Source organism: Bufo gargarizans, chromosome 3 (genome assembly GCF_014858855.1).
Source record: "Bufo gargarizans isolate SCDJY-AF-19 chromosome 3, ASM1485885v1, whole genome shotgun sequence".
Lineage (NCBI taxonomy): Eukaryota > Metazoa > Chordata > Amphibia > Anura > Bufonidae > Bufo > Bufo gargarizans.
The window spans coordinates 36,379,654-36,399,093 of NC_058082.1; the positions used below are offsets into that span (position 1 = coordinate 36,379,654).

The window sequence follows — 19,440 nt, forward strand, 5'->3', positions numbered from 1 at the left end:
GGTGCCGGAAATACACAGCTCAGTCCATTGTGCGGTCAACGGTAACAGCTGATCGGCAGAGGTACAGGGCGTCAGACCCCCGCCGATCTGATATTGGTGGACAGTCTTAAAGATAGGCAATAAATATCAAAATCCCGGACAACCCCTTTAAAGAGCACACATAATTCCCCAATACATACACTGCTCAATATTACCTGGTTTACTTTACTTTTAGAGACTATTACTAGAGTAGAATAGGTGATTTTAGATGGCTCCTTGGATTACCTTACTCAGATGGGCCCCCTAGAAAGCAGAGACCCTGGACAACTGCCCAGGTCGGCACTCGCTAAGACCAGCTCTGCTGGCTAGGTAAGGACCTGTACCTTTTTCAAAGATCCATTTTAAAAAGTGGCACCACCAGGGGCAGCGTTCTGTTGCCCTCTGCCTGTTAATGCACCGACATATCTGAAAATGACAATGGCATAAAGTGTGTGCTGAGACTGCGGTTCCAACCAGACCCGAATTCCTGAGCGGGCCTCTGCACAGTACCGCAATATAAGGGCAGTGTGGAGGAGCAATGATATAGTCATAATGTACTACGTTATTAAGCCATATTAATTAATTAATTCTGTATAAATAAAATAGAATTTAATCTGATGTTTGATAATCCAGAAAGGTTGAAAATCGGGCATGTCTTCACCAGACATAAAATAAGGGCAGAGCAAAGCAATCGGGAGACAAATTTGTGTTGTAAGCTGTCTTTCATGCGGTCCTAAGCTCTACAAGTAAATTTCTCTATGGCCGTCCAATAAACCGGAATATCTTATAATCCAACACCCAACAGAAATGCAACAAAATAATTAATATATAGATCTGAATGGGTTTTTCCAACAACAACAACAACCAAAAAATAATACTATTGCAGCCGTACGTAACAAGTCCACTGAGGACATGGAGTATGGAGTGTATCCACGCAAACCCGGTGTCCATTTCAAAAGGTAAAAATACACCACTGACCCGTAAACCTCTGGTTACATCAATCCCCCCCCATCTCTCTATCCAGCTTTCAGCATCTCGCTGACAGCTGATACTTTTGAATAAAACTCACATCGTCCTTTAAAACATTTAAAACCATTAAGGGAACATTTTGTCAGGGCAATGAATTGTTCATGAGGCCAACAAGAATAAAGACAGGAACCTGCTCTTAATATGAGCTTGCTTAGATACAGGGACCACAAAATGGAGACAATGCCGTACTCCTAGACATAGCTAGGCTACAGTCATCAAGAAGAAAGATTCAGTTTATGGACCTAGTCTTACAATAATACTGCCTCCTATGTACAAGAATATAACTACTATAATACTGCTCCTATGTACAAGAATATAACTGCTATAATACTGCTCCTATGTACAAGAATATAACTACTATAATACTGCTCCTATGTACAAGAATATAACTACTATAATACTGCTCCTATGTACAAGAATATAACTACTATAATACTACCTCCTATATACAAGAATATAACTACTATAATACTGCTCCTATGTACAAGAATATAACTACTATAATACTGCTCCTATGTACAAGAATATAACTACTATAATACTGCTCCTATGTACAAGAATATAACTGCTATAGTACTGCTCCTATGTACAAGAATATAACTACTATAATACTACCTCCTATATACAAGAATATAACTACTATAATACTGCTCCTATGTACAAGAATATAACTACTATAATACTGCTCCTATGTACAAGAATATAACTGCTATAGTACTGTTCCTATGTACAAGAATATAACTACTATAATACTACTCCTATGTACAAGAATATAACTACTATAATACTGCCTCCTATGTACAAGAATATAACTACTATAATACTGCTCCTATGTACAATAATATAACTACTATAATACTGCCTCCTATGTACAAGAATATAACTACTATAATACTGCTCCTATGTACAAGGATATAACTACTATAATACTGCTCCTATGTACAAGAATATAACTACTATAATACTGCCTCCTATGTACAAGAATATAACTAATATAATGCCTCTCCTATGTACAAGAATATAACTACTATAATACTGCTCCTATGTACAAGAATATAACTACTATAATACTGCCTCCTATGTACAAGAATATAACTACTATAATACTGCCTCCTATGTACAAGAATATAACTACTATAATACTGCTCCTATGTACAAGAATATAACTACTATAATACTGCTCCTATGTACAAGAATATAACTACTATAATACTGCTCCTATGTACAAGAATATAACTACTATAATACTGCCTCCTATGTACAAGAATATAACTACTATAATACTGCTCCTATGTACAAGAATATAACTACTATAATACTGTCTCCTATGTACAAGAATATAACTACTATAATACTGCCTCCTATGTACAAGAATATAACTGCTATAATACTGCTCCTATGTACAAGAATATAACTACTATAATACTGCCTCGTATATACAAGAATATAACTATTATAATACTGCTCCTATGTACAAGAATATAACTACTATAATACTGCCTCCTATGTACAAGAATATAACTACTATAATACTGCCTCCTATGTACAAGAATATAACTACTATAATACTGCCTCCTATGTACAAGAATATAACTACTATAATACTGCTCCTATGTACAATAATATAACTACTATAATACTGCCTCCTATGTACAAGAATATAACTACTATAATACTGCTCCTATGTACAAGGATATAACTACTATAATACTGCCTCCTATGTACAAGAATATAACTACTATAGTAATGCTCCTATGTACAAGAATATAACTACTATAATACTGCTCCTATGTACAAGGATATAACTACTATAATACTGCCTCCTATGTACAAGAATATAACTACTATAGTACTGCTCCTATGTACAAGAATATAACTACTATAGTACTGCTCCTATGTACAAGAATATAACTACTATAATACTGCCTCCTATGTACAAGAATATAACTACTATAATACTGCCTCCTATGTACAAGATATAACTACTATAATACTGCCTCCTATGTACAGAATATAACTACTATAATACTGCTCCTATGTACAAGAATATAACTACTATAATACTGCTCCTATGTACAAGAATATAACTACTATAATACTACTCCTATGTACAAGAATATAACTACTATAATACTGCCTCCTATGTACAAGAATATAACTACTATAATACTGCTCCTATGTACAATAATATAACTACTATAATACTGCCTCCTATGTACAAGAATATAACTACTATAATACTGCTCCTATGTACAAGGATATAACTACTATAATACTGCTCCTATGTACAAGAATATAACTACTATAATACTGCCTCCTATGTACAAGAATATAACTAATATAATGCCTCTCCTATGTACAAGAATATAACTACTATAATACTGCTCCTATGTACAAGAATATAACTACTATAATACTGCCTCCTATGTACAAGAATATAACTACTATAATACTGCCTCCTATGTACAAGAATATAACTACTATAATACTGCTCCTATGTACAAGAATATAACTACTATAATACTGCTCCTATGTACAAGAATATAACTACTATAATACTGCTCCTATGTACAAGAATATAACTACTATAATACTGCCTCCTATGTACAAGAATATAACTACTATAATACTGCTCCTATGTACAAGAATATAACTACTATAATACTGTCTCCTATGTACAAGAATATAACTACTATAATACTGCCTCCTATGTACAAGAATATAACTGCTATAATACTGCTCCTATGTACAAGAATATAACTACTATAATACTGCCTCGTATATACAAGAATATAACTATTATAATACTGCTCCTATGTACAAGAATATAACTACTATAATACTGCCTCCTATGTACAAGAATATAACTACTATAATACTGCCTCCTATGTACAAGAATATAACTACTATAATACTGCCTCCTATGTACAAGAATATAACTACTATAATACTGCTCCTATGTACAATAATATAACTACTATAATACTGCCTCCTATGTACAAGAATATAACTACTATAATACTGCTCCTATGTACAAGAATATAACTACTATATAATGCCTCCTATGTACAAGAATATAACTACTATAATACTGCTCCTATGTACAAGGATATAACTACTATAATACTGCCTCCTATGTACAAGAATATAACTACTATAGTACTGCTCCTATGTACAAGAATATAACTACTATAGTACTGCTCCTATGTACAAGAATATAACTACTATAATACTGCCTCCTATGTACAAGAATATAACTACTATAATACTGCCTCCTATGTACAAGAATATAACTACTATAATACTGCCTCCTATGTACAAGAATATAACTACTATAATACTGCTCCTATGTACAAGAATATAACTACTATAATACTGCTCCTATGTACAAGAATATAACTACTATAATACTGCCTCCTATGTACAAGAATATAACTACTATAATACTGCTCCTATGTACAAGAATATAACTACTATAATACTGTCTCCTATGTACAAGAATATAACTACTATAATACTGCCTCCTATGTACAAGAATATAACTGCTATAATACTGCTCCTATGTACAAGAATATAACTACTATAATACTGCCTCCTATGTACAAGAATATAACTACTATAATACTGCCTCCTATGTACAAGAATATAACTACTATAATACTGCCTCCTATGTACAAGAATATAACTGCTCTAATACTGCTCCTATGTACAGGAATATAACTACTATAATACTGCTCCTATGTACAAGAATATAACTACTATAATACTGCCTCCTATGTACAAGAATATAACTAATATAATGCCTCTCCTATGTACAAGAATATAACTACTATAATACTGCCTCCTATGTACAAGAATATAACTACTATAATACTGCTCCTACAGTCATGTGAAAAAATTAGGACACCCTTTGAAAGCATGTGGTTTTTTGTAACATTTTTAATAAAAGGTTATTTCATCTCCGTTTCAACAATACAGAGAGATTAAAGTAATCCGACTAAACAAAGAAAACTGAAGAAAAGTCTTTTCAAGATCTTCTGTAAATGTCATTCTACAAAAATGCCTATTCTAACTGAGGAAAAAGATAGGACACCCTTGCCCCTAATAGCGAGTGTTACCTCCTTTGGCTGAAATAACTGCAGTGAGACGGTTCTTGTAGCCATCTACCAGTCTTCGACATCGGTCTGAGGAAATTTTACCCCACTCCTCAATGCAGAACTTTTTCAGCTGTGAGATGTTTGAGGGGTTTCTTGCACGTACAGCCCTTTTCAAGTCACCCCACAGCATCTCAATGGGATTCAAATCTGGACTTTGACTTGGCCATTCCAGGACTCTCCATTTCTTCTTTTTCAGCCAATCTTTGGTTGATTTACTAGTATGTTTTGGGTCATTGTCATGTTGCATGGTCCAGTTCCGCTTCAGCTTTAATTTTCTAACTGATGGTCTCACATGTTCTTCAAGCACCTTCTGATACACAGTAGAATTCATCGTGGATTCTATGATGGTGAGCTGACCAGGTCCTGCTGCAGCAAAGCAGCCCCAAACCATGACACTTCCACCTCCATGCTTCACAGTTGGTATGAGGTTCTTTTCTTGGAATGCTGTGTTTGGTTTACGCCAAACATGTCCTCTGCTGTTGTGTCCAAATAATTCAATTTTGGACTCATCTGTCCAAAGAACATTATTCCAGAAGTCCTGGTCTTTGTCAACTTTATCTCTGGCAAATGTCAGTCTGGCCTCGATGTTTCTCTTGGAAAGCAAAGGTTTCCTCCTTGCACACCTCCCATGCAAGTTAAACTTGTACAGTCTCTTTCTGATTGTAGAGGCATGTACTTCTACATCAACAGTAGCCAGAGCCTGCTGTAGTTCTCGAGATGACACTTTAGGGTTTTTGGAGACCTCTTTTAGCATCTTGCGGTCTGCTCTTGGGGTGAACTTGCTGGGGCGACCAGTCCTGGGCATGTTGGCAGTTGTTTTGAAAGCCCTCCACTTGTAGACTATCTTCCGGACAGTGGAATGGCTGATTTCAAAATCTTTTGAGATCTTTTTAAATCCCTTCCCAGACTCATAGGCTGCTACAATCTTTTTTCTGAAGTCCTCTGACAGCTCTTTTGCTCTCACCATGGTGCTCACTCTCACTTCAACAGTCAGGAGCACACCAAACTAAATGTCTGAGGTTTAAATAGGGCAAGCCTCATTCAACATGCAGAGTAACGATCTACTAATTATGTGCACCTGGTGTGATATACCTGTGTGAGATCTGAGCCAATTTAAGAGGGAATACATGTGAGGGTGTCCTATCTTTTTCCTCAGTTAGAATAGGCATTTTTGTAGAATGACATTTACAGAAGATCTTGAAAAGACTTTTCTTCAGTTTTCTTTGTTTAGTTGGATTACTTTAATCTCTCTGTATTGTTGAAACGGAGATGAAATAACCTTTTATTAAAAATGTTACAAAAAACCACATGCTTTCAAAGGGTGTCCTAATTTTTTCACATGACTGTATGTACGAGAATATAACTACTATAATACTGCTCCTATGTACAAGAATATAACTACTATAATACTGCTCCTGTGTACAAGAATATAACCACTATAATACTGCTCCTATGTACAAGAATATAACTACTATAATACTGCTCCTATGTACAAGAATATAACTACTATAATACTGCTCCTATGTACAAGAATATAAGTACTATAATACTGCTCCTATGTACAAGAATATAACTACTATAATACTGCTCCTATGTACAAGACTATAACTACTATAATACTGCTCCTATGTACAAGAATATAACTACTATAATACTGCTCCTATGTACAAGAATATAAGTACTATAATACTGCCTCCTATGTACAAGAATATAACTACTATAATACTGCCTCCTATGTACAGGAATATAACTACTATAATACTGCTCCTATGTACAAGAATATAACTACTATAATACTGCCTCCTATGTACAAGAATATAAGTACTATACATGAGGAAAACTCTACATAAATTTGGCATTATGTCTCTCTACCATGAACCTAGTGCTCGTATACGGGTGAACGGTACTTTATCTCAACCATTTCCGATTACAAACGGGACCCGTCAAGGTTGTCCTCTGTCACCTACATTATATGTCATGGTAATGGGGACATTGCTGCAAGCTATAAGAGAACACCCGGGTATAAAGGGCCTAAAGGTCAGAGGTAGCTCTGCTGAATATATAAATGCCGCTTATGCGGACGACCTTCTGGTGATGCTTACAAACCCTGTCGAGGCCTTTCCGCATCTTCTATCCCTTTTTGAACTATATTGGAGGATCTCTAATTTTAAAGTTAACTATACGAAGTCTGGGGCGATGAACGTTTCTGCGCCAAGCAAAGTGATTTCCTCTCTGAAGGGCACGACCCCGTTCATCTGGCAGGATTCCCATCTTTCTTATCTAGGAATTAAGCTACCAGCGGACCTGGACCACACTTTTAGCTTGAACTATCAACCCCTTTTGGGCGAGGTGCAGAAAAAGCTCCACTCGCTTAAAATCCCATACGTTTCTTGGATGGGTAGAAAGAACCTTCTGAAGGCCTTCATTATGCCCAGGCTCCTTTATGTAATGCAGATGTTGCCAGTTTTTCTCCCTATGTCCTTCTTTTGCCAGGTCAGGAGACTATTTCCTATGGGGTGGGAAGTCAGCCAGATTGGCCCATAACAGGCTGATACAACGCAAGAACACGGGAGGGTTTGGGTTGCCGGATGCACATTTATATTATCAGGCGATTCATCTAAAAAGATGGATTCAGTTGCACGCTACTAAACTCCAAACTTGGGGTGGTGACTTGGAGATGGCCCAACTCTCCTCTGTTCAGAGGGCGGGCCTCTGGGGTCTCACTTCTTCTACTCTCAGATCACAGGTCCTGCTTAGAGGCACTGCTTCAGTAATTCAACAGTTATCCGGCAAACTTAGCCTCTTAAACAACCCTTCCCCCTCTATGCCAGCTGATCTCCTTCCCTTCGCTGTAAGGCCAAACTCTAAACAGATAGCTGCGACATGGCAAAGACTGCGTAGGTTCACAACAGAGGACTTCTTAGGGGTGGCCTCGGGTGACATATCTGCCCAACATCCATTGCATAACCTTATAAAATCGTGCAACTTCCTGGAACTGATTGAACTCAATTCAGTCTCTAAACCACTATTAGAGAGTAACAGACATAGGCCTACCCAGTCATGGTTTGAAAAACTCTTAACACTTGAGTCTATTCCACGTAAACTGATCTCTCTGTGTTATTTGGCTTTGGTTAACCCCCGTTCCCCTGGAATGCCGCAATATCTGAGGCACTGGGCTGCTGAACTGGGGGTAGAGCTGAACGAAACTGACATCATGCGAATACATGCGCACTCTCATGGCTTCTCAAGGTGCACCAGGGTGCAAGAGCACACATACAAAGTCCTTACCCAGTGGTACCTAACTCCAAAGCAAATGTTTATTAGGGGTATGAGACAGGATGACAAGTGTTGGAGATGTCTGGAGGATGCAGGCACTCTGTCCCACATCCTCTGGTTTTGTCCTAAGATACGGCCATTTTGGGAGGGGGTCTTATCCTCTATCCAGAAGATAACAAAGGTCACTATAGACGTGCCTCCTACCCTTGTGCTCCTGTGGCTCCCAACTCCCTCTTTCTCTCCCTCTAAAAGATGCTTGACCACTCAATTACTCCAGGCCGCGAGAGTGCTCATCCCGCAATACTGGCTGAGCACAGAACCCCCCTCTGTGGAGGCTTGGCTGAAGAAGGTAGATCACATCTGTCGCATGGAGGAGCTTGCGAGCTGGGAGGACAGGAACCACAATAAATATGTTAAGCTTTGGACACCCTGGCTCTTATTTAGAAATGAGGCAGATGAGCCTCCTAGAAGTGATGTCTCGGGAGCTCACCAGTAGGTGCTATATTTAAGCATTTTAGCTGGTATTCTAGAACAAGTCTGAGTCATTGTTAATTACTATCTGTGACTATGTTTAAACTTCACATTGCACTTTATTTACCTGATGTGCTATAATTGAACAAGTGACATGGATGGACTGTTGTTTTCGGTTCTCCCTTTTTCTCCTCCCCCCCCCCCCCGCCCCCATTCCTTCCCCTCCTTCCCTGATTCTTCCTTCCCCTTTCCCTCTATTCCTTGTGTTATTATGGTCATTAGGCATGCTACACGATCTATGTATATTTGAAGGGTACATATGTATCTGCTACACTGCACTAGCACAATGTGACTTGGTATATTGTCTGTATCTGAGCATTGGATATCTTTAATGTCCTGGTATTTACACGCAGAATTCTGCCCAGGCCAATATCCATAGTCTGACATGCTGTCATGTATGTTCTAATTGATGCACGCTTTCAACATTTTGTTTATGTCACTGCATGGTGGTGTAGTATGTATCTTATGCTATTTTCTCAATAAAAAGAAAATTTTCAAAGAATATAGCTAATATAATACTGCCTTCTATGTACAAGAATATAACTACTATAATACTGCCCCTATGTACAAGAATATAACTACTATAATACTGCCCTTATGTACAATAATATAACTACTATAATACTGCCCCTATGTACAAGAATATAACTACTATAATACTGCTCCTATGTACAAGAATATAACTGCTATAATACTGCTCCTATGTACAAGAATATAACTACTATAATACTGCTCCTATGTACAAGAATATAACTACTATAATACTGCCTCCTATGTACAAGAATATAACTACTATAATACTGCTCCTATGTACAATAATATAACTACTATAATACTGCCCCTATGTACAAGAATATAACTACTATAATACTGCCCCTATGTACAAGAATATAACTACTATAATACTGCTCCTATGTACAAGAATATAACTACTATAATACTGCTCCTATGTACAAGAATATAACTACTATAATACTGCTCCTATGTACAAGAATATAACTACTATAATACTGCTCCTATGTACAAGAATATAACTACCATAATACTGCTCCTATGTACAAGAATATAACTACTATAATACTGCTCCTATGTACAAGAATATAACTACTATAATACTGCTCCTATGTACAAGAATATAACTACTATAATACTGCTCCTATGTACAAGAATATAACTACTATAATACTGCTCCTATGTACAAGAATATAACTACTATAATACTGCCTCCTATGTACAAGAATATAACTACTATAATACTGCTCCTGTGTACAAGACTATAACTACTATAATACTGCCTCCTATGTACAAGAATATAACTACTATAATACTGCTCCTATGTACAAGAATATAACTACTATAATACTGCTCCTATGTACAAGAATATAACTACTATAATACTGCTCCTATGTACAAGAATATACCTACTATAATACTGCTCCTATGTACAAGAATATAAGTACTATAATGATCTTTTTATTTAAAAACAGGCAACAAAATATTACAATACACTTACTATAAAATCATAGAAAAGAATAAATATAAAGTGACATCACAACACATTATACAATTGCTGACACATGGATGTTCCTCCAGTACACATTATTGCAGTTATTTTTCAGGTCTTTCTTATATATCATCTTCAGACTTTCCAGGATATTATATGAGATTTTATCACAGGTCAGGAGCTCTCTGTTGATGACCAGGCAGCACCGCGCACACCACAGATGGTACATGGTCACCACATTCACTACATACAGGGCACTTCTGCTGTATTGTCTGAGATCTGGGGGGAAGTCTCCATACAAGAGCTGATTATACGGCTGCCCCACTAGATGTGGTAACTGAAGGGACCGTGACACGGCCTCCCATACCTGGACACTGAACGGACAATCCAGCAGAAGATGCTCCATGGTCTCCAGTACCTGACGGCATTGCTCTCTAGGGCAGGATCTGTCTGGCACATTTCTACACTTTAGATTGTCCCTGACATACATTTTACCATGAAATGCCAGCCATGACACATCCTTCATGTGAGCGGGGACTCTGGGGTCCTCCAGGATTTTCACAGCCTGTTTTACATCTAGGTTCGGGGCGTTCCTCAGCTGGATATGGGCACTAAACTGAGACATCAGCAGGTTCTTATACATATCTTTCCTACTGAGCTGCTTTACTTCACCATATAAGATTTTCCATTTAATAATCTTGCTAATTGCTTGTACCGCGTACCAGGAAACGTTATTCTTAATGCGCCCCGAGATCCTCTTAATGGGGTCACCTACCGACCACACAGACACAAACTGCTGGATCTGGTTTTTAAACAGACAACTCCACAGCTTCAACTCTGAACTCTTACAAAATGAGAAATTCCTCATCAGAAACATTAGGTTAAAGAAGAGCTCTGGGCAGGGCATGGACAGGCCGCCCTCCTTCTGGGGGAGATAGACAATGTTCCTCCTGACTATATTCACCCTATTACCCCACAAGAAGTGGAAGAAGATATTGGTCAGTCTGGTGAGTAACTTATCGGGCACTGGGAACACCACACTGACATAGAGGAATAGCGGGAGAAGGAAGCTCTTCAGCAGGCGGATCTTCTCCTGATAGGTCAGCTTCCAGTGCCTCCAGCACTGCACCTTCTGCTCACACACCGCCAGCTTCTCCTCCCAGTTCACCTTCCCATCATCTACAGTTCCAAACTGAATCCCCAAAATCTTTATCTTGTCCTGCACTGTTCTAAAGGGCACTGAGAAGACCCCATGGTCACCCCCCAGCCACAACGCCTCGCTCTTATCCATATTCACAGCAGAATTCGACACTCGAGAGAAAGCTGCTATCTCCTGTTGTAGGGCCGCACAGTCCTCACTAGACGAGACCAGAACCGTCACATCGTCCGCATAAGCACAGAACTTTATGTCCACTCTTTTACTCTGTAGGTGACATTTTAACCCCAAGAGATTTCTATTATCCTGCAACTTTCTTAAAAAAGGATCCAGACTGAAGACGTACAATAATGGGCTTAGAGGGCAGCCCTGCCTTACACCAGACATGATCCTAAAGGGTTCTGCCAAGTGACCATTAATCAGAGGCTGACTTACCGCCTCCATATAGAGAACCTGCAGCCATTGTACGAAGCGTGCAGGAAGGCCATACTCCAACAACACCTGGTACAGGTAGTCATGATGGACTCTGTCAAAGGCCTTGCTCTGGTCTAACCCCACCACATATGCTCCTCCACTGTGCTGCCTGATGTATGTCACTGCTTCCCTCACCAGCAGCAATGAGTCCTCTATAGTCCGGCCTTTCACACCACACGTCTGGTTGGAGATGATCAGGTCATCTGCCACCGCACTCAGCCTGTGATACAGGATCTTGGCCAAGACCTTATAATCGGTGTTCAGTAAGGACAATGGACGCCAGTTTTTTAAGTCTTTTAGATTTCCTTTCTTTGCCAGGAGAACCAGAACAGATTTATACTGTGACTGCAGAAGCTTCCTGGCAGAGAGGCAATCATTATAGACCTGCGCCAGGTCTGGGGCTAATATATCTCTAAACTCCTTATAGAATTCACTGGTCAGACCGTCCAGGCCCGGGCTCTTCTTGGTTTTTAAGGAGTCAATGCTTCTCTTCACCTCCTCCTCAGTTATTGGCTCGGCCAAGCCATCTGCTTGTGCATGATCTAGTTTAGGGAGTTTGACGCCTTTCAGGTAAGTTCTGATGCTGTCACCACTTATCTGACGGCCTTTAAAAAGATTTTTATAATAATCTCCAATAATCTTGTGGAGTTTAGTCTGATCTGACTGCTCCACCCCATGCTCATCTAACAGGCTGGTCATAAGCTTCTTATTAACCCTGTTCTTACAGGCAATATAGGGGTCTGGGTTGTGAACCCCCCAATTATCAAACTGCCCCTCTGCTTTGAGAGACTTGAGGCGGTCATACTGCAGCTCTCTCATCTCCTGCTTTATCTGGCTGACGTACTTACCATCTATCTTCTCAACACTATTGATCTTACCATATAACCTGCTCAGCTGCAGCCTCAGTGCAGAATACCTCATATACTCCACATTACTATGCCTCCTCGCAGCACGTATCAGAAACTGCTTGATATCACCCTTCATACACTCCCACCACTCCGCTGTGTCATCACACATACACTGGGTGGTCCTCCGGTCATTATAGAAGGTGGTAAAGGCCTCTCTAAACCCTGGATCTTGCAGCACCGAGCTGTTCACCTTCCAGTAGCCCCTACCACAGACCACGGCCCCGGCCAGATCCAGCGTGACACTCACCATACAATGGTCAGAGAACTCTATGGGACTCGTCCTGTAGTCAGAGCTCCTCACTTCACGTTTTATATACACCCGGTCTATTCTACTGGCGTTACCGGCCTTATGGTAAGTGTAGGCTCTATTGGAGCCACGCAAACCATAGGGATCCACTAAATGAGCCTGCTGGACTATATTGTTAAGGAAGTTCTCATCATATTTCAATTGCTTATGACTACTGGAACGGTCCACATTACAGGAGACACTATTAAAATCCCCGCACATTATAAACACCCTGGATGTAAAACAATATGGCTTCATCTGCTGGAATAATTCCCTCCTCTCCTTTCTAGTCTGAGGAGCATAGATATTAATGACTCTATAATACACAGTGTCCAGTATAAAGTCCAGCATCAGACAGCGGCCCGGACAGATCTCCAGGACTCTCTCCACCTCAACTTCCATCTTATTGAAGAGAATCGCCACACCATCATTTCTCTCCAGCCCGAAGGACCAGAAAGATGCTCCATGTCTCCAGTCTCTCTTGGCTGCAAACACATGAGCATTGCTCTTCAAATAAGTCTCCTGTAAGAAGAAGATGTCCGATCTCTCCTGAGACAGACGTTGGTAGATCGCCTGCCGCCTGTTCTTGGTCTTCACACTGTTCACGTTTATAGAGCTGATTCTCAGCCTCATCCAGGTCCCTTAGTTTTTCTTATTCTTTTTTCTCCTTCCACTACTGTGACCTTTAGAACCCCATCTTTTGGTGGACACTGAAGGGCCAGGTTCATCTTCCAGAGGGTCACCATCAGGGTTATGTGAAGAAACATAGTCCATTTCAATCTTTTCTTCTGACTCTTCTTCCCCTAGCGCACCATACTGCCCGGAGGTTATGGCCAGCACTGGCGGATCCGGGGTTTTCTTTGCTGTAGCGCTGTTCTTTCTTTTTACAGTCTGGAACCCCTCTTCATCCACAGAGGACCTCCTGAGCTTCCTGAGCCCTGCTGCTGGACCATCAGGCTTTGTAGACATAGAGGGCAGTTCTTTAGGTGGTTTGGCAACTGGTTTACTGGTCACTTTACTCTGCAGATTAGAATCCTCTTCAGTGGCTGGTACTTGTAGTGCTACAGATGGTACTTTAGTTTCCACAGCAGGATTTCTGGATATCAAAGCCTTTTCAATAGCTGGTATTTGTGGTTCAGCAGATGTTGGTACTTGTAATAAAGTAGTTTGGCTATCAGTCTCCAACTCTGCCGGTACTTGTAGTGCATCAGGAGGGTCACTCACAGCACTCGCCACCACCTCAGACTGGAACAAGATGGTGGCCCTCACTACCTGAGGCTTGGACAGCTGGATCACCTGCAGATGCTCCCATATTGACTGTTCTTTCGTGTCATTGTATATATTCCAGAATAAGTCCAAATCATACTGAAGCTTAAAGCTGATGTCAAAGATCCTGCTGGAGGGGATATGGATCAGGGCGTACACCTCAGATGCCTTAAATTTCATGAAGTCCTTCAGAAGAACTTTCCCTATGTACAGTCTGGAGGGGAGGTTTTCTTCTGGACCCGTATACTTAATCCGTACAGCGTTCCTCCTCTGAGGTGGCGGGTTTGCCGGCCTTGTAACATTGGAGAACAGTCTCCTGAATTGTGGACGGTCAGCAGGAGGATCAGTGCTGGGCCTTTCCTCTACAGGCTTACTGACTCCAGATTGTCCTGCAGATCCACCTGTGTCTGCTCCAGACTGCTGTGCAGCTGACATTGTGGACGGCTGAGGGTCCTGTATACTGACCTCCATGTCTGCTCCAATCTGTGCAGTGGTCTCCTCTGAGAGCCGATCGAGCGGGGTCTCAATAACAGCACTGAGCGGGGTCTCAATAACAGCACTGAGCGGGGTCTCAATAACAGCACTGAGCGGGGTCTCAATCACAGCACTGAGCGGGGTCTCAATCACAGCACTGAGCGGGGTCTCAATCACAGCACTGAGCGGGGTCTCAATCACAGCCCTGAGCGGGGTATCCTCCACAGCACTGAGCGGGGGCTCAATCACAGCACTGAGCGGGGTCTCCTCCACAGCACTGAGCGGGGTCTCCTCCACAGCACTGAGCGGGGTCTCCTCCACAGCACTGAGCGGGGTCTCCTCCACAGCACTGAGCGGGGTCTCCTCCACAACACTGAGCGGGGTCTCCTCCACAGCACTGAGCGGGGTCTCCTCCACAGCACTGAGCGGGGTCTCCTCCACAGCACTGAGCGGGGTCTCCTCCACAGCACGGAGCAGGGTCTCCTCCACAGCACTGAGCGGGGTCTCCTCCACAGCACTGAGCGGGGTCTCACCCACAATGTCCATACATGAAGCGCTCTCCTGCTCACACACAGGGTTGCTGTTCTCATTCACTTCACCAGAGTTACAAGCTGAGTCCACTGCAATTAACTCCTTGTTGGATGGCTCACTTTGCTCCATAGTATTCCCAGCATTTTCAGAGACTGACTGCTCAGACCCCATACATAGTGACCCTGAAAGCAGTGACCCCCCAGGCGCTGCACCCACACATCTCTGAGCGCTTCCTTGCTTCACCATATTATGCACATCGCCGTAATCTTTTCTTTTTATTTCTATGATTTCTTTTATCTTCACATTCTGGGCTCTGGCCTCCCTCTTTTTCTCCATTGCCCAGCTTTCCACTTTAGGTATTGTGTTTTTACCTTTATCTAATTTGTCTTTTAATATATCCAGTTCACGTGTGCAGTCATCCAGGCATTCATACTTCATCAGCTTTTTCTTGGGATCAGCCTCTATCTTTATCTCATCTCTTAGCTTAGAAATGCGCCTTTCCAGTTTAAATAAACTTTTCTTTGTCACAGTTGTACTTAATCCAGAAGCACTACAAGTTTCAGTTGACTCACCAGCCACCATTTCCAGATCATCGCTTCCACCATCTCCATGCTGCAGGCCGCACTCCAAGCTCTGGGCTTTCCCAGGATCATCAGCCCAGCTCCCCTCCCCTCCACCTGGGTCAGAAGCCATGCCCCCTCCCTGCAGGGAGCTCAGCAGCACATGTCTATCCTCTCCTATGGACAAGAATAGAACTACTATAATACTGCTCCTATGTACAAGAATATAACTACTATAATACTGCTCCTATGTACAAGAATATAACTAATATAATACTGCTCCTATGTACAAGAATATAACTACTATAATACTGTCTCCTATGTACAAGAATATAACTACTATAATACTGCCTCCTATGTACAAGAATATAACTGCTATAATACTGCTCCTATGTACAAGAATATAACTACTATAGTACTGCTCCTATGTACAAGAATATAACTACTATAATACTGCTCCTATGTACAAGGATATAACTACTATAATACTGCCTCCTATGTACAAGAATATAACTACTATAATACTGCTCCTATGTACAAGGATATAACTACTATAATACTGCCTCCTATGTACAAGAATATAACTACTATAGTACTGCTCCTATGTACAAGAATATAACTACTATAATACTGCTCCTATGTACAAGAATATAACTACTATAATACTGCCTCCTATGTACAAGAATATAACTACTATAATACTGCCTCCTATGTACAAGAATATAACTAATATAATGCCTCTCCTATGTACAAGAATATAACTACTATAATACTGCCTCCTATGTACAAGAATATAACTACTATAATACTGCCTCCTATGTACAAGAATATAACTACTATAATACTGCTCCTATGTACAAGAATATAACTACTATAATACTGCCTCCTATGTACAAGAATATAACTACTATAATACTGCCTCCTATATACAAGAATATAGCTACTATAATACTGCATCCTATGTACAAGAATATAACTACTATAATACTGCTCCTATGTACAAGAATATAACTACTATAATACTGCCCCTATGTACAAGACTATAACTACTATAATACTGCTCCTATGTACAAGAATATAACTACTATAATACTGCTCCTATGTACAAGAATATAACTACTATAATACTGCTCCTATGTACAAGAATATAACTACTATAATACTGCTCCTATGTACAAGAATATAACTACTATAATACTGCTCCTATGTACAAGAATATAACTACTATAATACTGCCTCCTATGTACAAGAATATAACTACTATAATACTGCCTCCTATATACAAGAATATAGCTACTATAATACTGCATCCTATGTACAAGAATATAACTACTATAATACTGCTCCTATGTACAAGGCTATAACTACTATAATACTGCATCCTATGTACAAGAATATAACTACTATAATACTGCTCCTATGTACAAGAATATAACTACTATAATACTGCTCCTATGTACAAGAATATAACTACTATAATACTGTCCCTATGTACAAGAATATAACTACTATAATACTGCCTCCTATGTACAAGAATATAACTACTATAATACTGCTCCTATGTACAAGAATATAACTACTATAATACTGTCCCTATGTACAAGAATATAACTACTATAATACTGCCTCCTATGTACAAGTATATAACTACTATAATACTGCTCCTATGTACAAGAATATAACTACTATAATACTGCTCCTATGTACAAGAATATAACTGCTATAATACTGCTCCTATGTACAGGAATATAACTACTATAATACTGCTCCTATGTACAGGAATATAACTACTATAATACTGCTCCTATGTACAAGAATATAAGTACTATACATGAGGAAAACTATACATAAATTTGGCATTATGTCTCTCTACCATGAACCTAGTGCTCGTATACGGGTGAACGGTACTTTATCTCAACCATTTCCGATTACAAACGGGACCCGTCAAGGTTGTCCTCTGTCACCTACATTATATGTCATGGTAATGGGGACATTGCTGCAAGCTATAAGAGAACACCCGGGTATAAAGGGCCTAAAGGTCAGAGGTAGCTCTGCTGAATATATAAATGCCACTTATGCGGACGACCTTCTGGTGATGCTTACAAACCCTGTCGAGGCCTTTCCGCATCTTCTATCCCTTTTTGAACTATATTGGAGGATCTCTAATTTTAAAGTTAACTATACGAAGTCTGGGGCGATGAACGTTTCTGCGCCAAGCAAAGTGATTTCCTCTCTGAAGGGCACGACCCCGTTCATCTGGCAGGATTCCCATCTTTCTTATCTAGGAATTAAGCTACCAGCGGACCTGGACCACACTTTTAGCTTGAACTATCAACCCCTTTTGGGCGAGGTGCAGAAAAAGCTCCACTCGCTTAAAATCCCATACGTTTCTTGGATGGGTAGAAAGAACCTTCTGAAGGCCTTCATTATGCCCAGGCTCCTTTATGTAATGCAGATGTTGCCAGTTTTTCTCCCTATGTCCTTCTTTTGCCAGGTCAGGAGACTATTTCCTATGGGGTGGGAAGTCAGCCAGATTGGCCCATAACAGGCTGATACAACGCAAGAACACGGGAGGGTTTGGGTTGCCGGATGCACATTTATATTATCAGGCGATTCATCTAAAAAGATGGATTCAGTTGCACGCTACTAAACTCCAAACTTGGGGTGGTGACTTGGAGATGGCCCAACTCTCCTCTGTTCAGAGGGCGGGCCTCTGGGGTCTCACTTCTTCTACTCTCAGATCACAGGTCCTGCTTAGAGGCACTGCTTCAGTAATTCAACAGTTATCCGGCAAACTTAGCCTCTTAAACAACCCTTCCCCCTCTATGCCAGCTGATCTCCTTCCCTTCGCTGTAAGGCCAAACTCTAAACAGATAGCTGCGACATGGCAAAGACTGCGTAGGTTCACAACAGAGGACTTCTTAGGGGTGGCCTCGGGTGACATATCTGCCCAACATCCATTGCATAACCTTATAAAATCGTGCAACTTCCTGGAACTGATTGAACTCAATTCAGTCTCTAAACCACTATTAGAGAGTAACAGACATAGGCCTACCCAGTCATGGTTTGAAAAACTCTTAACACTTGAGTCTATTCCACGTAAACTGATCTCTCTGTGTTATTTGGCTTTGGTTAACCCCCGTTCCCCTGGAATGCCGCAATATCTGAGGCACTGGGCTGCTGAACTGGGGGTTGAGCTGAACGAAACTGACATCATGCGAATACATGCGCACTCTCATGGCTTCTCAAGGTGCACCAGGGTGCAAGAGC

The 19,440-nt window shown here is 40.4% G+C and overlaps 1 protein-coding gene across 1 annotated transcript in view; it reads right to left on the reverse strand.

The window, feature by feature from the left end:
• The window catches only part of CCDC81 (coiled-coil domain containing 81), an 88,637-nt gene that overhangs the window by 30,992 nt on the left and 38,205 nt on the right, over window positions 1-19,440 (reverse strand). The gene's annotated exons all lie outside the window — the stretch shown is intronic.